Source organism: Dama dama, chromosome 17 (genome assembly GCF_033118175.1).
Source record: "Dama dama isolate Ldn47 chromosome 17, ASM3311817v1, whole genome shotgun sequence".
NCBI classification, from domain to species: Eukaryota; Metazoa; Chordata; class Mammalia; order Artiodactyla; family Cervidae; genus Dama; species Dama dama.
This window is the reverse complement of record NC_083697.1, coordinates 3,511,907-3,532,766: the sequence shown is the minus strand read 5'-3', so window position 1 is coordinate 3,532,766 and position 20,860 is coordinate 3,511,907.

The window sequence follows — 20,860 nt, the reverse complement described above, 5'->3', positions numbered from 1 at the left end:
CCCTCGCAGCGACATGAGGCCCGATTCCCCTGCACTGCGTGCAGAGCAATTCCGTGTTCCACATCAAACGTGAAAGGAGCTTTGATTTCCTTAATGGCACTCCAGAGGAAACCCAAGATCACTGTCTCAAGTCTAGAGGGATCCTGAGGTCACTGTAGCAACACGAAAGGGCTCCGTGGACCCCAAATCAACTCGAGATGAGAGCTTAGTCCCTGGCTTCCACTCAAGAGGAATACCAACTTTCCACAAACACCTCAAGAGGAGGCTTCTCTCAGCTACAGGTATGTGAGAGGGACCCTGAGTTTGTGGCCTCAAGTGGAATGGCCACCGAGATGCTCTGACTCGAAGTAAGGCCGGATATCCCTGCAGTGAATTGAATGCAGGCTCGTCTTGCATCTCCCAAGACGAAGGGTTGTCTGAATCCCCTGTGGAGCCCACAGAGAAAGACCTAGTCCTACGCCTCAACGCGGCCGGAGGCCTCACATCCTTTGAAAACTCGAAAGGTCCGCGGAGATCAATACTTCCGAAGGAGACGATGCCTGACTCCTCTTGAAAATGGATAGGAGTCCCAGGATCCCTGTGGCACGTGGAAAGGGACACTGGGTCTCCCGCCTCACGTGGAGACGCGTCCCAATTGCCATGCCAAGACTCGAGGAGAATCCCGAGGTGTCCCTCGCACCTAGGCAGGAGTCCTGACGTCGCTGAACAAACACGTGTCTGGAAGGGCCCTCCCCGTCGTAACTCGAGAATATACCCCAGGTTCCGGCCGCAACTCGAGAAAAACCATGAGACTTCACTATCGCCGCGAGATGAGGCCCGATTCCCCTGCCCTGCGTGCAGAGCAATTCCGTATTCCACATCAAAAATAAAAGGAGCCTTGATTTCCTTGATGGCACTCCAGAGAAAACCCAAGATCACTGTCTCAAGTCTAGAGGGATCCTGAGGTCACTGGAGCAACACGAAAGGGCTCCGTGGACCCCAAATCAACTCGAGATGAGAGCTTAGTCCATGACTTCAAATCGAGAGGAATATCAACTTTCCACAAGCACCTCAAGAGAAGGCTTCTCTCAGCTAATGGTATGTGAGAGGGACCCTGAGTTTGTCGCCTCAAGTGGAATGGACACCGAGATGCTCTGACTCAACGTAAGGCCAGATATCCCTGCAGTGTATTGAATGCAGGCTCGTCTTGCATCTCCCAAGACGAAGGGATGTCTGAATCCCCTGTGGAGACCACAGAGAAAGACATAATTTTCCACCTCATCGCGACCCGTGGCCTCACATCCTTTGAAAATTCGAGAGGTCCGCGGAGATCAATGCTTCCAAAGGAGACGATGCCTGACTCTTCTTGAAAATGGATAGGAGTCCCAGGATCCCTGTGGCACGTGGAAAGGGACCCTGGGTCTCCCGCCTCACGTGGAGACGCCTCCCAATTGCCATGCCAAGACTTGAGGAGAATCCCGAGGTGTCCCTCGCACCTAGGCAGGAGTCCTGACGTCGCTGAACAAACACGTGTCTGGAAGGGCCCTCCCCGTCGTAACTCGAGAATATACCCCAGGTTCCGGCCGCAACTCGAGGAAAACCATGAGACGTCCCCCTCGCCGGGAAATGAGCCCCGATTCATCTGCAATGCGTGCAGAGCAATTCCGTGTTCCACATCAAACGTGAAAGGAGCCTTGATTTCCTTGATGGCACTCCAGAGAAAACCCAAGATCACTGTCTCAAGTCTAGAGGGATCCTGAGGTCACTGGAGCAACACGAAAGGGCTCCGTGGACCCCAAATCAACTCTAGATGAGAGATTAGTCCCTGGCTTCAACTCAAGAGGAATACGAACTTTCCACAAGCCCCTCAAGAGGAGGCTTCTCTCAGCTACAGGTATGTGAGAGGGACCCTGAGTTTGTGGCCTCAAGTGGAATGGACACCGAGATGCTCTGACTCGAAGTAAGGCCGGATATCCCTGCAGTGAATTGAATGCAGGCTCGTCTTGCATCTCCCAAGACGAAGGGATGTCTGAATCCCCTGTGGAGACCACAGAGAAAGACCTAATTTTCCGCCTCATCGCGACCGGAGGCCTCACATCCTTTGAAAACTCGAGAGGTCTGAGGAGATCAATGCTTCCAAAGGAGAAGATGCCTGACTCCTCTTGAAAATGGATAGGAGTCCCAGGATCCCTGTGGCACGTGGAAAGGGACCCTGGTTCTCCCGCCTCACGTGGAGACGCGTCCAAATTGCCATGCCAAGACTCGAGGAGAATCCCGAGGTGTCCCTCGCACCTAGGCAGGAGTCCTCACGTCGCTGAACAAACACGTGTCTGGAAGGGCCCTCCCCGTCGTAACTCGAGAATATACCCCAGGTTCCGGCCGCAACTCGACAAAAACCATGAGACTTCCCCCTCCCCGCGAGATGAGGCCCGATTCCCCTGCACTGCCTGCAGAGGAATTCCGTGTTCCACATCAAACGTGAAAGGAGCCTTGATTTCCTTAATGCCACTCCAGAGAAAACCCAAGATCACTGTCTCAAGTCTAGAGGGATCCTGAGGTCACTGGAGCAAAACGAAAGGGCTCCGTGGACCCCAAATCAACTCGAGATGAGAGCTTAGTCCCTCGCTTCGACTCAAGAGGAATACAAAATTCCACAAGCACCTCAAGAGGAGGCTTCTCTCAGCTACAGGTAAGTGAGAGGGACCCTGAGTTTGTGGCCTCAAGTGCAATGGACACCGAGATGTTCTGACTCGAAGTAAGGCCGGATATCTCTGCAGTGAATTTAATGCAGGCTCGTCTTGCATCTCCCAAGACGAAGGGATGTCTGAATCCCCTGTGGAGACCACAGAGAAAGACCTAGTCCTCCGCCTCATCGTGAACGGAGGCCTCACATCCTTTGAAAACTCGAAAGGTCCGCGGAGATCAATGCTTCCAAAGGAGATGATGCCTGACTCCTCTTGAAAATGGATAGGAGTCCCAGGATCCCTGTGGCACGTGGAAAGGGACCCTGGTTCTCCCGCCTCACATGGAGATGCGTCCAAATTGCCATGCCAAGACTCGAGGAGAATCCCGAGGTGTACCTCGCACCTAGGCAAGAGTCCTCACGTCGCTGAACAAACCCGTGTCTGGAAGGGCCCTCCCCGTCGTAACTCGAGAATATACCCCACGTTGCGGCCGCAAATCGAGAAAAACCATGAGACTTCCCCCTCCCCGCGAGATGAGCCCCGATTCCCCTGCACTGAGTGCAGACCAATTCCGTGTTCCACATCAAACGTGAAAGGAGCCTTGATTTCCTTAATGGCACTCCAGAGAAAACCCAAGATCACTGTCTCAAGTCTAGAGGGATCCTGAGGTCACTGTAGCAACACGAAAGGGCTCCGTGGACCCCAAATCAACTCGAGATGAGAGCTTAGTCCCTGGCTTCGACTCAAGGGGAATACCAACTTTCCACAAGCACCTCAAGAGGAGGCTTCTCTCAGCTAATGGTATGTGAGAGGGACCCTGAGATTGTGGCCTCAAGTGCCATGGACACCGAGATGCTCTGACTCGAAGTAAGGCTGGATATCCCTGCAGTGAATTGAATGCAGGCTCGTCTTGCATCTCCCAAGACGAAGGGATGTCTGAATCCCCTGTGGATACCACAGAGAAAGACCTAGTCCTCCGCCTTATCGTGACCGGAGGCCTCACATCCTTTGAAAACTCGAGAGGTCTGCAGAGATCAATGCTTCCAAAGGAGACGATGCCTGACTCCTCTTGAGAATGGATAGGAGTCCCAGGATCCCTGTGGCACGTGGAAAGGGACACTGGGTTTCACGCCTCACGTAGACACGCGTCCCAATTGCCATGCCAAGACTCGAGGAGAATCCCGAGTTGTCCCTCGCACCTAGGCAGGAGTCCTGACGTCCCTGAACAAACACGTGTCTGGAAGAGCCCTCCCCGTCGTAACTCGAGAATATACCCCAGGTTCCGGCCGCAACTCGAGAAAAACCATGAGACTTCCCCATCGCCGCGAGATGAGGCCCGATTCCCCTGCCCTGCGTCCAGAGAAATTCCGTATTCCACATCAAAAAAGAAAGGAGCCTTGATTTCCTTGTTGGCACTCCAGAGAAAACCCAACATCACTGTCTCAAGTCTAGAGGGATCCTTAGGTCACTGGAGCAACAGGAAAGGGCTCCGTGGACCCCAAATCAACTCGAGATGAGAGCTTAGTCCCTGGCTTCAAATCGAGAGGAATACCAACTTTCCACAAGCACCTCAAGAGGAGGCTTCTCTCAGCTACAGGTATGTGAGAGGGCCCCTGAGTTTGTGGCCTCAAGTGGAATGGACACCGAGATGCTCTGACTCGAAGTAAGGCCGGATATCCCTGCAGTGAATGGAATGCAGGCTCATCTTGCATCTCCCAAGACGAAGGGATGTCTGAATCCCCTGTGGAGACCCCAGAGAAAGACCTAATTTTCCGCCTCATCGCGACCGGTGGCCTCACATCCTTTGAAAATTCCAGAGGTCCACGGAGATCAATGCTTCCAAAGGAGACGATGCCTGACTCCTCTTGAAAATGGATAGGAGTCCCAGGATCCCTGTGGCACGTGGAAAGGGACCCTGGTTCTCCCGCCTCACGTGGAGATGCGTCCAAATTGCCATGCCAAGACTCGAGGAGAATCCCGAGGTGTCCCTCGCACCTAGGCAGGAGTCCTCACGTCGCTGAACAAACACGTGTCTGGAAGGGACCTCCCCGTCGTAACTCGAGAATATACCCCAGGTTCCGGCCGCATTTCGAGAAAAACCATGAGACTTCCCCCTCCCCGCGAAATGAGGCCCGATTCCCCTGCACTGAGTGCAGACCAATTCCGTGTTCCACATCAAACGTGAAAGGAGCCATGATTTCCTTAATGGCACTCCAGAGAAAACCCAAGATCACTGTCTCAAGTCTAGAGGGATCCTGAGGTCACTGGAGCAACACGAAAGGGCTCCGTTGACCCCAAATCAACTCGAGATGAGAGCTTAGTCCCTGGCTTCGACTCAAGAGGAATACAAACTTTCCACAAGCACCTCAAGAGGAGGCTTCTCTCAGCTACAGGTATGTCAGAGGGACCCTGAGTTTGTGGCCTCAAGTGGAATGGACACCGAGATGCTCTGACTTGAAGTAAGGTCGGATATCCCTGCAGTGAATTGAAAGCAGGCTCGTCTTGCATCTCCCAAGACGAAGGGTTGTGTGAATCCCCTGTGAAGCCCACAGAGAAAGACCTAGTCCTCAGCCTCAACGTGACCGTAGGCCTCACATCCTCTGAAAACTCGAGAGGTCCGCGGAGATCAATGCTTCCAAAGGAGACGATGCCTGACTCCTCTTGAAAATGGATAGGAGTCCCAGGATCCCTGTGGCATGTGGAAAGGGACCCTGGGTCTCCCGCCTCACGTGGAGACGCGTCCCAATTGCCATGCCAAGACTCGAGGAGAATCCCGAGGTGTCCCTCGCACCTAGGCAGGAGTCCTGACGTCCCTGAACAAACACGTGTCTGGAAGGTCCCTCCCCGTCGTAACTCGAGAATATACCCCAGGTTCCGGCCGCAACTCGAGAAAAACCATGAGATTTCCCGCTCGCCGCGAGATGAGGCCCGATTCCCCTGCACTGCGTGCAGAGCAATTCTGTGTTCCACTTCAAACGTGAAAGGAGCCTTGATTTCCTTGATGGCACCCAGAGAAAACCCAAGATCACTGTCTCAAGTCTAGAGGGATCCTGAGGTCACTGGAGCAAGACGAAAGTGCTCCGTGGACTCCAAATCAACTCGAGGTGAGAGCTTAGTCCCTGGCTTCGACTCAAGAGGAATACCGACTTTCCACAAGCACCTCAAGAGGAGGCTTCTCTCAGCTACAGGTAAGTGAGAGGGACCCTGAGTTTGTGGCCTCAAGTGCAATGGACACCGAGATGTTCCGACTCGAAGTAAGGCCGGATATCTCTGCAGTGAATTGAATGCAGGCTCGTCTTGCATCTCCCAAGACGAAGGGATGTCTGAATCCCCTGTGGAGACCACAGAGAAAGACCTAGTCCTCCGCCTCATCGTGAACGGAGGCCTCACATCCTTTGAAAACTCGAAAGGTCCGCGGAGATCAATGCTTCCAAAGGAGATGATGCCTGACTCCTCTTGAAAATGGATAGGAGTCCCAGGATCCCTGTGGCACGTGGAAAGGGACCCTGGTTCTCCCGCCTCACATGGAGATGCGTCCAAATTGCCATGCCAAGACTCGAGGAGAATCCCGAGGTGTACCTCGCACCTAGGCAAGAGTCCTCACGTCGCTGAACAAACCCGTGTCTGGAAGGGCCCTCCCCGTCGTAACTCGAGAATATACCCCACGTTCCGGCCGCAAATCGAGAAAAACCATGAGACTTCCCCCTCCCCGCGAGATGAGGCCCGATTCCCCTGCACTGAGTGCAGACCAATTCCGTGTTCCACATCAAACGTGAAAGGAGCCTTGATTTCCTTAATGGCACTCCAGAGAAAACCCAAGATCACTGTCTCAAGTCTAGAGGGATCCTGAGGTCACTGTAGCAACACGAAAGGGCTCCGTGGACCCCAAATCAACTCGAGATGAGAGCTTAGTCCCTGGCTTCGACTCAAGGGGAATACCAACTTTCCACAAGCACCTCAAGAGGAGGCTTCTCTCAGCTAATGGTATGTGAGAGGGACCCTGAGATTGTGGCCTCAAGTGCCATGGACACCGAGATGCTCTGACTCGAAGTAAGGCTGGATATCCCTGCAGTGAATTGAATGCAGGCTCGTCTTGCATCTCCCAAGACGAAGGGATGTCTGAATCCCCTGTGGATACCACAGAGAAAGACCTAGTCCTCCGCCTTATCGTGACCGGAGGCCTCACATCCTTTGAAAACTCGAGAGGTCTGCAGAGATCAATGCTTCCAAAGGAGACGATGCCTGACTCCTCTTGAGAATGGATAGGAGTCCCAGGATCCCTGTGGCACGTGGAAAGGGACACTGGGTTTCACGCCTCACGTAGACACGCGTCCCAATTGCCATGCCAAGACTCGAGGAGAATCCCGAGTTGTCCCTCGCACCTAGGCAGGAGTCCTGACGTCCCTGAACAAACACGTGTCTGGAAGAGCCCTCCCCGTCGTAACTCGAGAATATACCCCAGGTTCCGGCCGCAACTCGAGAAAAACCATGAGACTTCCCCATCGCCGCGAGATGAGGCCCGATTCCCCTGCCCTGCGTCCAGAGAAATTCCGTATTCCACATCAAAAAAGAAAGGAGCCTTGATTTCCTTGTTGGCACTCCAGAGAAAACCCAACATCACTGTCTCAAGTCTAGAGGGATCCTTAGGTCACTGGAGCAACAGGAAAGGGCTCCGTGGACCCCAAATCAACTCGAGATGAGAGCTTAGTCCCTGGCTTCAAATCGAGAGGAATACCAACTTTCCACAAGCACCTCAAGAGGAGGCTTCTCTCAGCTACAGGTATGTGAGAGGGCCCCTGAGTTTGTGGCCTCAAGTGGAATGGACACCGAGATGCTCTGACTCGAAGTAAGGCCGGATATCCCTGCAGTGAATGGAATGCAGGCTCATCTTGCATCTCCCAAGACGAAGGGATGTCTGAATCCCCTGTGGAGACCCCAGAGAAAGACCTAATTTTCCGCCTCATCGCGACCGGTGGCCTCACATCCTTTGAAAATTCCAGAGGTCCACGGAGATCAATGCTTCCAAAGGAGACGATGCCTGACTCCTCTTGAAAATGGATAGGAGTCCCAGGATCCCTGTGGCACGTGGAAAGGGACCCTGGTTCTCCCGCCTCACGTGGAGATGCGTCCAAATTGCCATGCCAAGACTCGAGGAGAATCCCGAGGTGTCCCTCGCACCTAGGCAGGAGTCCTCACGTCGCTGAACAAACACGTGTCTGGAAGGGACCTCCCCGTCGTAACTCGAGAATATACCCCAGGTTCCGGCCGCATTTCGAGAAAAACCATGAGACTTCCCCCTCCCCGCGAAATGAGGCCCGATTCCCCTGCACTGAGTGCAGACCAATTCCGTGTTCCACATCAAACGTGAAAGGAGCCATGATTTCCTTAATGGCACTCCAGAGAAAACCCAAGATCACTGTCTCAAGTCTAGAGGGATCCTGAGGTCACTGGAGCAACACGAAAGGGCTCCGTGGACCCCAAATCAACTCGAGATGAGAGCTTAGTCCCTGGCTTCGACTCAAGAGGAATACAAACTTACCACAAGCACCTCAAGAGGAGGCTTCTCTCAGCTACAGGTATGTCAGAGGGACCCTGAGTTTGTGGCCTCAAGTGGAATGGACACCGAGATGCTCTGACTTGAAGTAAGGTCGGATATCCCTGCAGTGAATTGAAAGCAGGCTCGTCTTGCATCTCCCAAGACGAAGGGTTGTGTGAATCCCCTGTGAAGCCCACAGAGAAAGACCTAGTCCTCAGCCTCAACGTGACCGTAGGCCTCACATCCTCTGAAAACTCGAGAGGTCCGCGGAGATCAATGCTTCCAAAGGAGACGATGCCTGACTCCTCTTGAAAATGGATAGGAGTCCCAGGATCCCTGTGGCATGTGGAAAGGGACCCTGGGTCTCCCGCCTCACGTGGAGACGCGTCCCAATTGCCATGCCAAGACTCGAGGAGAATCCCGAGGTGTCCCTCGCACCTAGGCAGGAGTCCTGACGTCCCTGAACAAACACGTGTCTGGAAGGTCCCTCCCCGTCGTAACTCGAGAATATACCCCAGGTTCCGGCCGCAACTCGAGAAAAACCATGAGATTTCCCGCTCGCCGCGAGATGAGGCCCGATTCCCCTGCACTGCGTGCAGAGCAATTCTGTGTTCCACTTCAAACGTGAAAGGAGCCTTGATTTCCTTGATGGCACCCAGAGAAAACCCAAGATCACTGTCTCAAGTCTAGAGGGATCCTGAGGTCACTGGAGCAAGACGAAAGTGCTCCGTGGACTCCAAATCAACTCGAGGTGAGAGCTTAGTCCCTGGCTTCGACTCAAGAGGAATACCGACTTTCCACAAGCACCTCAAGAGGAGGCTTCTCTCAGCTACAGGTATGTGAGAGGGACCCTGAGTTTGTGGCCTCAAGTGGAATGGACACCGAGATGCTCTGACTCGAAGTAAGGCCGGATATCCCTGCAGTGAATTGAATGCAGGCTCGTCTTGCATCTCCCAAGACGAAGGGTTGTCTGAATCCCCTGTGGAGACCACAGAGAAAGACCTCGTTCTCCGCCTCATCGAGATCAGAGGCCTCACATCCTTTGAAAACTCGAGAGGTCGGCGGAGATCAATGCTTCCAAAGGAGAAGATGCCTGACTCTTCTTGAAAATGGATAGGAGTCCCAGGATCCCTGTGGCACGTGGAAAGGGACCCTGGGTCTCCCGCCTCACGTGGAGACGCGTCCCAATTGCCATGCCAAGACTCGAGGAGAATCCCGAGTTGTCCCTCGCACCTAGGCAGGAGTCCTGACGTCGCTGAACAAACACGTGTCTGGAAGGGCCCTCCCCGTCATAACTCGAGAATATACCCCAGGTTCCGGCCGCAACTCGGGAAACACCATGAGACTTCCCGCTCGCCGCGAGATGAGGCCCGATTCCCCTGCACTGCGTGCAGAGCAATTCCGTGTTCCACATCAAACGTGAAAGGAGCCTTGATTTCCTTGATGGCACTCCAGAGAAAACCCAAGATCACTGTCTCAAGTCTAGAGGGATCCTGAGGTCACTGGAGCAACACGAAAGGGCTCCGTGGACCCCAAATCAACTCGAGATGAGAGCTTAGTCCCTGGCTTTGACTCAAGAGGAATACCAACTTTCCACAAGCACCTCAAGAGGAGGCTTCTCGCACCTACAGGTAGGTGAGAGGGACCCTGAGTTTGTGGCCTCAAGTCGAATGGACACCGAGATGCTCTGACTCGAAGTAAGGCCGGATATCCCTGCAGTGAAGTGAATGCAGGCTCCTCTTGCATCTCCCAAGATGAAGGGATGTCTGAATCCCCTGTGGAGGCCACAGAGAAAGACCTAGTCCTCCGCCTCATCGCGACCGGAGGCCTCACATCCTTTGAAAACTGAGAGGTCCGCGGAGATCAATGCTTCCAAAGGAGACGATGCCTGACTCCTCTTGAAAATGGATAGGAGTCCCAGGATCACTGTGGCACGTGGAAAGGGACCCTGGGTCTCCCGCCTCATGTGGAGACGCGTCCCAATTGCCATGCCAAGACTCGAGGAGAATCCCGAGGTGTCCCTCGCACCTAGGCAGGAGTCCTGACGTCGCTGAACAAACACGTGTCTGGAAGGGCCCTCCCCGTCGTAACTCGAGAATATACCCCAGGTTCCGGCCGCAACTCGAGAAAAACCATGAGACTTCACTATCGCCGCGAGATGAGGCCCGATTCCCCTGCCCTGCGTGCAGAGCAATTCCGTATTCCACATCAAAAATAAAAGGAGCCTTGATTTCCTTGATGGCACTCCAGAGAAAACCCAAGATCACTGTCTCAAGTCTAGAGGGATCCTGAGGTCACTGGAGCAACACGAAAGGGCTCCGTGGACCCCAAATCAACTCGAGATGAGAGCTTAGTCCATGACTTCAAATCGAGAGGAATATCAACTTTCCACAAGCACCTCAAGAGAAGGCTTCTCTCAGCTAATGGTATGTGAGAGGGACCCTGAGTTTGTCGCCTCAAGTGGAATGGACACCGAGATGCTCTGACTCAACGTAAGGCCAGATATCCCTGCAGTGAATTGAATGCAGGCTCGTCTTGCATCTCCCAAGACGAAGGGATGTCTGAATCCCCTGTGGAGACCACAGAGAAAGACATAATTTTCCACCTCATCGCGACCCGTGGCCTCACATCCTTTGAAAATTCGAGAGGTCCGCGGAGATCAATGCTTCCAAAGGAGACGATGCCTGACTCTTCTTGAAAATGGATAGGAGTCCCAGGATCCCTGTGGCACGTGGAAAGGGACCCTGGGTCTCCCGCCTCACGTGGAGACGCCTCCCAATTGCCATGCCAAGACTTGAGGAGAATCCCGAGGTGTCCCTCGCACCTAGGCAGGAGTCCTGACGTCGCTGAACAAACACGTGTCTGGAAGGGCCCTCCCCGTCGTAACTCGAGAATATACCCCAGGTTCCGGCCGCAACTCGAGGAAAACCATGAGACGTCCCCCTCGCCGGGAAATGAGCCCCGATTCATCTGCAATGCGTGCAGAGCAATTCCGTGTTCCACATCAAACGTGAAAGGAGCCTTGATTTCCTTGATGGCACTCCAGAGAAAACCCAAGATCACTGTCTCAAGTCTAGAGGGATCCTGAGGTCACTGGAGCAACACGAAAGGGCTCCGTGGACCCCAAATCAACTCTAGATGAGAGATTAGTCCCTGGCTTCAACTCAAGAGGAATACGAACTTTCCACGAGCCCCTCAAGAGGAGGCTTCTCTCAGCTACAGGTATGTGAGAGGGACCCTGAGTTTGTGGCCTCAAGTGGAATGGACACCGAGATGCTCTGACTCGAAGTAAGGCCGGATATCCCTGCAGTGAATTGAATGCAGGCTCGTCTTGCATCTCCCAAGACGAAGGGATGTCTGAATCCCCTGTGGAGACCACAGAGAAAGACCTAATTTTCCGCCTCATCGCGACCGGAGGCCTCACATCCTTTGAAAACTCGAGAGGTCTGAGGAGATCAATGCTTCCAAAGGAGAAGATGCCTGACTCCTCTTGAAAATGGATAGGAGTCCCAGGATCCCTGTGGCACGTGGAAAGGGACCCTGGTTCTCCCGCCTCACGTGGAGACGCGTCCAAATTGCCATGCCAAGACTCGAGGAGAATCCCGAGGTGTCCCTCGCACCTAGGCAGGAGTCCTCACGTCGCTGAACAAACATGTGTCTGGAAGGGCCCTCCCCGTCGTAACTCGAGAATATACCCCAGGTTCCGGCCGCAACTCGACAAAAACCATGAGACTTCCCCCTCCCCGCGAGATGAGGCCCGATTCCCCTGCACTGCCTGCAGAGGAATTCCGTGTTCCACATCAAACGTGAAAGGAGCCTTGATTTCCTTAATGCCACTCCAGAGAAAACCCAAGATCACTGTCTCAAGTCTAGAGGGATCCTGAGGTCACTGGAGCAAAACGAAAGGGCTCCGTGGACCCCAAATCAACTCGAGATGAGAGCTTAGTCCCTCGCTTCGACTCAAGAGGAATACAAAATTCCACAAGCACCTCAAGAGGAGGCTTCTCTCAGCTACAGGTATGTGAGAGGGACCCTGAGTTTGTGGCCTCAAGTGGAATGGACACCGAGATGCTCTGACTTGAAGTAAGGCCGGATATCCCTGCAGTGATTTGAATGCAGGCTCGTCTTGCATCTCCCAAGACAAAGGGTTGTCTGAATCCCCTGTGGAGCCCACAGAGAAAGACCTAGTCCTCCGTCTCATCGCGACCGAAGGCCTCACATCCTTTGAAAACTCGAGAGGTCTGCGGAGATCAATGCTTCCAAAGTAGACGACGCCTGACGCCTCTTGAAAATGGATAGGAGTCCCAGGATCCCTGTGGCACGTGGAAAGGGACACTGGGTCTCTCGCCTCACGTGGAGACGCCTCCCAATTGCCATGCCAAGACTTGAGGAGAATCCCGAGGTGTCCCTCGCACCTAGGCAGGAGTCCTGACGTCGCTGAACAAGCACGTGTCTGGAAGGGCCCACCCCGTCGTAACTCGAGAATATACCCCAGGTTCCGGCCGCAACTCGAGAAAAACCATGAGACTTCCCCCTCGCCGCGAGATGAGGCCCGATTCCCCTGCAATGCGTGCAGAGCAATTCCGTGTTCCACATCAAACGAGAAAGGAGCCTTGATTTCCTTGATGGCACTCCAGAGAAAACCCAAGATCACTGTCTCAAGTCTAGAGGGATCCTGAGGTCACTGGAGCAACACGAAAGGGCTCCGTGGACCCCAAATCAACTCGAGATGAGAGATTAGTCCCTGGCTTCAACTCAATAGGAATACGAACTTTCCACAAGCCCCTCAAGAGGAGGCTTGTCTCAGCTACAGGTATGTGAGAGGGACCCTGAGTTTGTGGCCTCAAGTGGAATGGACACCGAGATGCTCTGACTCGAAGTAAGGCCGGATATCCCTGCAGTGAATTGAATGCAGGCTCATCTTGCATCTCCCAAGACGAGGGGATGTCTGAATCCCCTGTGCAAAACACAGAGAAAGACCTAGTCCTCCGCCTCAATGCGACCGGAGGCCTCACATCCTTTGAAAACTCGAGAGGTCCGCGGAGATCAATGCTTCCAAAGGAGACGATGCCTGACTCCTCTTGAAAATGGATAGGAGTCCCAGGATTCCAGTGGCACGTGGAAAGGGACCCTGGGTCTCCCGCCTCACGTGGAGACGCGTCCCAATTGCCATGGCAAGACTCGAGGAGAATCCCGAGGTGTCCCTCGCACCTAGGCAGGAGTCCTGACGTTGCTGAACAAACCCGTGTCTGGAAGGGCCCTCCCCGTCGTAACTCGAGAATATACCCCAGGTTCCGGCCGCAACTCGAGAAAAACCATGAGATTTCCCCCTCCCCGCGAGATGAGCCCCGATTCCCCTGCACTGCGTGCAGAGCAATTCCGTGTTCCACTTCAAACGTGAAAGGAGCCTTGATTTCCTTGATGGCACTCCAGAGAAAACCCAAGATCACTGTCTCAAGTCTAGAGGGATCCTGAGGTCACTGGAGCAACACGAAAGGGCTCCGTGGACCCCAAATCAACTCGAGATGAGAGCTTAGTCCCTGGCTTAGACTCAAGAGGAATACCAACTTTCCACAAGCACCTCAAGAGGAGGCTTCTCTCAGCTACAGGTAAGTGAGAGGGACCCTGAGTTTGTGGCCTCAAGTGCAATGGACACCGAGATGTTCTGACTCGAAGTAAGGCCGGATATCTCTGCAGTGAATTGAATGCAGGCTCGTCTTGCATCTCCCAAGACGAAGGGATGTCTGAATCCCCTGTGGAGACCACAGAGAAAGACCTAGTCCTCCGCCTCATCGTGAACGGAGGCCTCACATCCTTTGAAAACTCGAAAGGTCCGCGGAGATCAATGCTTCCAAAGGAGATGATGCCTGACTCCTCTTGAAAATGGATAGGAGTCCCAGGATCCCTGTGGCACGTGGAAAGGGACCCTGGTTCTCCCGCCTCACATGGAGATGCGTCCAAATTGCCATGCCAAGACTCGAGGAGAATCCCGAGGTGTACCTCGCACCTAGGCAAGAGTCCTCACGTCGCTGAACAAACCCGTGTCTGGAAGGGCCCTCCCCGTCGTAACTCGAGAATATACCCCACGTTCCGGCCGCAAATCGAGAAAAACCATGAGACTTCCCCCTCCCCGCGAGATGAGCCCCGATTCCCCTGCACTGAGTGCAGACCAATTCCGTGTTCCACATCAAACGTGAAAGGAGCCTTGATTTCCTTAATGGCACTCCAGAGAAAACCCAAGATCACTGTCTCAAGTCTAGAGGGATCCTGAGGTCACTGTAGCAACACGAAAGGGCTCCGTGGACCCCAAATCAACTCGAGATGAGAGCTTAGTCCCTGGCTTCGACTCAAGGGGAATACCAACTTTCCACAAGCACCTCAAGAGGAGGCTTCTCTCAGCTAATGGTATGTGAGAGGGACCCTGAGATTGTGGCCTCAAGTGCCATGGACACCGAGATGCTCTGACTCGAAGTAAGGCTGGATATCCCTGCAGTGAATTGAATGCAGGCTCGTCTTGCATCTCCCAAGACGAAGGGATGTCTGAATCCCCTGTGGATACCACAGAGAAAGACCTAGTCCTCCGCCTTATCGTGACCGGAGGCCTCACATCCTTTGAAAACTCGAGAGGTCTGCAGAGATCAATGCTTCCAAAGGAGACGATGCCTGACTCCTCTTGAGAATGGATAGGAGTCCCAGGATCCCTGTGGCACGTGGAAAGGGACACTGGGTTTCACGCCTCACGTAGACACGCGTCCCAATTGCCATGCCAAGACTCGAGGAGAATCCCGAGTTGTCCCTCGCACCTAGGCAGGAGTCCTGACGTCCCTGAACAAACACGTGTCTGGAAGAGCCCTCCCCGTCGTAACTCGAGAATATACCCCAGGTTCCGGCCGCAACTCGAGAAAAACCATGAGACTTCCCCATCGCCGCGAGATGAGGCCCGATTCCCCTGCCCTGCGTCCAGAGAAATTCCGTATTCCACATCAAAAAAGAAAGGAGCCTTGATTTCCTTGTTGGCACTCCAGAGAAAACCCAACATCACTGTCTCAAGTCTAGAGGGATCCTTAGGTCACTGGAGCAACAGGAAAGGGCTCCGTGGACCCCAAATCAACTCGAGATGAGAGCTTAGTCCCTGGCTTCAAATCGAGAGGAATACCAACTTTCCACAAGCACCTCAAGAGGAGGCTTCTCTCAGCTACAGGTATGTGAGAGGGCCCCTGAGTTTGTGGCCTCAAGTGGAATGGACACCGAGATGCTCTGACTCGAAGTAAGGCCGGATATCCCTGCAGTGAATGGAATGCAGGCTCATCTTGCATCTCCCAAGACGAAGGGATGTCTGAATCCCCTGTGGAGACCCCAGATAAAGACCTAATTTTCCGCCTCATCGCGACCGGTGGCCTCACATCCTTTGAAAATTCCAGAGGTCCACGGAGATCAATGCTTCCAAAGGAGACGATGCCTGACTCCTCTTGAAAATGGATAGGAGTCCCAGGATCCCTGTGGCACGTGGAAAGGGACCCTGGTTCTCCCGCCTCACGTGGAGATGCGTCCAAATTGCCATGCCAAGACTCGAGGAGAATCCCGAGGTGTCCCTCGCACCTAGGCAGGAGTCCTCACGTCGCTGAACAAACACGTGTCTGGAAGGGACCTCCCCGTCGTAACTCGAGAATATACCCCAGGTTCCGGCCGCATTTCGAGAAAAACCATGAGACTTCCCCCTCCCCGCGAAATGAGGCCCGATTCCCCTGCACTGAGTGCAGACCAATTCCGTGTTCCACATCAAACGTGAAAGGAGCCATGATTTCCTTAATGGCACTCCAGAGAAAACCCAAGATCACTGTCTCAAGTCTAGAGGGATCCTGAGGTCACTGGAGCAACACGAAAGGGCTCCGTGGACCCCAAATCAACTCGAGATGAGAGCTTAGTCCCTGGCTTCGACTCAAGAGGAATACAAACTTTCCACAAGCACCTCAAGAGGAGGCTTCTCTCAGCTACAGGTATGTCAGAGGGACCCTGAGTTTGTGGCCTCAAGTGGAATGGACACCGAGATGCTCTGACTTGAAGTAAGGTCGGATATCCCTGCAGTGAATTGAAAGCAGGCTCGTCTTGCATCTCCCAAGACGAAGGGTTGTGTGAATCCCCTGTGAAGCCCACAGAGAAAGACCTAGTCCTCAGCCTCAACGTGACCGTAGGCCTCACATCCTCTGAAAACTCGAGAGGTCCGCGGAGATCAATGCTTCCAAAGGAGACGATGCCTGACTCCTCTTGAAAATGGATAGGAGTCCCAGGATCCCTGTGGCATGTGGAAAGGGACCCTGGGTCTCCCGCCTCACGTGGAGACGCGTCCCAATTGCCATGCCAAGACTCGAGGAGAATCCCGAGGTGTCCCTCGCACCTAGGCAGGAGTCCTGACGTCCCTGAACAAACACGTGTCTGGAAGGTCCCTCCCCGTCGTAACTCGAGAATATACCCCAGGTTCCGGCCGCAACTCGAGAAAAACCATGAGATTTCCCGCTCGCCGCGAGATGAGGCCCGATTCCCCTGCACTGCGTGCAGAGCAATTCTGTGTTCCACTTCAAACGTGAAAGGAGCCTTGATTTCCTTGATGGCACCCAGAGAAAACCCAAGATCACTGTCTCAAGTCTAGAGGGATCCTGAGGTCACTGGAGCAAGACGAAAGTGCTCCGTGGACTCCAAATCAACTCGAGGTGAGAGCTTAGTCCCTGGCTTCGACTCAAGAGGAATACCGACTTTCCACAAGCACCTCAAGAGGAGGCTTCTCTCAGCTACAGGTAAGTGAGAGGGACCCTGAGTTTGTGGCCTCAAGTGCAATGGACACCGAGATGTTCTGACTCGAAGTAAGGCCGGATATCTCTGCAGTGAATTGAATGCAGGCTCGTCTTGCATCTCCCAAGACGAAGGGATGTCTGAATCCCCTGTGGAGACCACAGAGAAAGACCTAGTCCTCCGCCTCATCGTGAACGGAGGCCTCACATCCTTTGAAAACTCGAAAGGTCCGCGGAGATCAATGCTTCCAAAGGAGATGATGCCTGACTCCTCTTGAAAATGGATAGGAGTCCCAGGATCCCTGTGGCACGTGGAAAGGGACCCTGGTTCTCCCGCCTCACATGGAGATGCGTCCAAATTGCCATGCCAAGACTCGAGGAGAATCCCGAGGTGTACCTCGCACCTAGGCAAGAGTCCTCACGTCGCTGAACAAACCCGTGTCTGGAAGGGCCCTCCCCGTCGTAACTCGAGAATATACCCCACGTTCCGGCCGCAAATCGAGAAAAACCATGAGACTTCCCCCTCCCCGCGAGATGAGCCCCGATTCCCCTGCACTGAGTGCAGACCAATTCCGTGTTCCACATCAAACGTGAAAGGAGCCTTGATTTCCTTAATGGCACTCCAGAGAAAACCCAAGATCACTGTCTCAAGTCTAGAGGGATCCTGAGGTCACTGTAGCAACACGAAAGGGCTCCGTGGACCCCAAATCAACTCGAGATGAGAGCTTAGTCCCTGGCTTTGACTCAAGGGGAATACCAACTTTCCACAAGCACCTCAAGAGGAGGCTTCTCTCAGCTAATGGTATGTGAGAGGGACCCTGAGATTGTGGCCTCAAGTGCCATGGACACCGAGATGCTCTGACTCGAAGTAAGGCTGGATATCCCTGCAGTGAATTGAATGCAGGCTCGTCTTGCATCTCCCAAGACGAAGGGATGTCTGAATCCCCTGTGGATACCACAGAGAAAGACCTAGTCCTCCGCCTTATCGTGACCGGAGGCCTCACATCCTTTGAAAACTCGAGAGGTCTGCAGAGATCAATGCTTCCAAAGGAGACGATGCCTGACTCCTCTTGAGAATGGATAGGAGTCCCAGGATCCCTGTGGCACGTGGAAAGGGACACTGGGTTTCACGCCTCACGTAGACACGCGTCCCAATTGCCATGCCAAGACTCGAGGAGAATCCCGAGTTGTCCCTCGCACCTAGGCAGGAGTCCTGACGTCCCTGAACAAACACGTGTCTGGAAGAGCCCTCCCCGTCGTAACTCGAGAATATACCCCAGGTTCCGGCCGCAACTCGAGAAAAACCATGAGACTTCCCCATCGCCGCGAGATGAGGCCCGATTCCCCTGCCCTGCGTCCAGAGAAATTCCGTATTCCACATCAAAAAAGAAAGGAGCCTTGATTTCCTTGTTGGCACTCCAGAGAAAACCCAACATCACTGTCTCAAGTCTAGAGGGATCCTTAGGTCACTGGAGCAACAGGAAAGGGCTCCGTGGACCCCAAATCAACTCGAGATGAGAGCTTAGTCCCTGGCTTCAAATCGAGAGGAATACCAACTTTCCACAAGCACCTCAAGAGGAGGCTTCTCTCAGCTACAGGTATGTGAGAGGGCCCCTGAGTTTGTGGCCTCAAGTGGAATGGACACCGAGATGCTCTGACTCGAAGTAAGGCCGGATATCCCTGCAGTGAATGGAATGCAGGCTCATCTTGCATCTCCCAAGACGAAGGGATGTCTGAATCCCCTGTGGAGACCCCAGAGAAAGACCTAATTTTCCGCCTCATCGCGACCGGTGGCCTCACATCCTTTGAAAATTCCAGAGGTCCACGGAGATCAATGCTTCCAAAGGAGACGATGCCTGACTCCTCTTGAAAATGGATAGGAGTCCCAGGATCCCTGTGGCACGTGGAAAGGGACCCTGGTTCTCCCGCCTCACGTGGAGATGCGTCCAAATTGCCATGCCAAGACTCGAGGAGAATCCCGAGGTGTCCCTCGCACCTAGGCAGGAGTCCTCACGTCGCTGAACAAACACGTGTCTGGAAGGGACCTCCCCGTCGTAACTCGAGAATATACCCCAGGTTCCGGCCGCATTTCGAGAAAAACCATGAGACTTCCCCCTCCCCGCGAAATGAGGCCCGATTCCCCTGCACTGAGTGCAGACCAATTCCGTGTTCCACATCAAACGTGAAAGGAGCCATGATTTCCTTAATGGCACTCCAGAGAAAACCCAAGATCACTGTCTCAAGTCTAGAGGGATCCTGAGGTCACTGGAGCAACACGAAAGGGCTCCGTGGACCCCAAATCAACTCGAGATGAGAGCTTAGTCCCTGGCTTCGACTCAAGAGGAATACAAACTTTCCACAAGCACCTCAAGAGGAGGCTTCTCTCAGCTACAGGTATGTCAGAGGGACCCTGAGTTTGTGGCCTCAAGTGGAATGGACACCGAGATGCTCTGACTTGAAGTAAGGTCGGATATCCCTGCAGTGAATTGAAAGCAGGCTCGTCTTGCATCTCCCAAGACGAAGGGTTGTGTGAATCCCCTGTGAAGCCCACAGAGAAAGACCTAGTCCTCAGCCTCAACGTGACCGTAGGCCTCACATCCTCTGAAAACTCGAGAGGTCCGCGGAGATCAATGCTTCCAAAGGAGACGATGCCTGACTCCTCTTGAAAATGGATAGGAGTCCCAGGATCCCTGTGGCATGTGGAAAGGGACCCTGGGTCTCCCGCCTCACGTGGAGACGCGTCCCAATTGCCATGCCAAGACTCGAGGAGAATCCCGAGGTGTCCCTCGCACCTAGGCAGGAGTCCTGACGTCCCTGAACAAACACGTGTCTGGAAGGTCCCTCCCCGTCGTAACTCGAGAATATACCCCAGGTTCCGGCCGCAACTCGAGAAAAACCATGAGATTTCCCGCTCGCCGCGAGATGAGGCCCGATTCCCCTGCACTGCGTGCAGAGCAATTCTGTGTTCCACTTCAAACGTGAAAGGAGCCTTGATTTCCTTGATGGCACCCAGAGAAAACCCAAGATCACTGTCTCAAGTCTAGAGGGATCCTGAGGTCACTGGAGCAAGACGAAAGTGCTCCGTGGACTCCAAATCAACTCGAGGTGAGAGCTTAGTCCCTGGCTTCGACTCAAGAGGAATACCGACTTTCCACAAGCACCTCAAGAGGAGGCTTCTCTCAGCTACAGGTATGTGAGAGGGACCCTGAGTTTGTGGCCTCAAGTGGAATGGACACCGAGATGCTCTGACTCGAAGTAAGGCCGGATATCCCTGCAGTGAATTGAATGCAGGCTCGTCTTGCATCTCCCAAGACGAAGGGTTGTCTGAATCCCCTGTGGAGACCACAGAGAAAGACCTCGTTCTCCGCCTCATCGAGATCAGAGGCCTCACATCCTTTGAAAACTCGAGAGGTCGGCGGAGATCAATGCTTCCAAAGGAGAAGATGCCTGACTCTTCTTGAAAATGGATAGGAGTCCCAGGATCCCTGTGGCACGTGGAAAGGGACTCTGGGTCTCCCGCCTCACGTGGAGACGCGTCCCAATTGCCATGCCAAGACTCGAGGAGAATCCCGAGTTGTCCCTCGCACCTAGGCAGGAGTCCTGACGTCGCTGAACAAACACGTGTCTGGAAGGGCCCTCCCCGTCATAACTCGAGAATATACCCCAGGTTCCGGCCGCAACTCGGGAAACACCATGAGACTTCCCGCTCGCCGCGAGATGAGGCCCGATTCCCCTGCACTGCGTGCAGAGCAATTCCGTGTTCCACATCAAACGTGAAAGGAGCCTTGATTTCCTTGATGGCACTCCAGAGAAAACCCAAGATCACTGTCTCAAGTCTAGAGGGATCCTGAGGTCACTGGAGCAACACGAAAGGG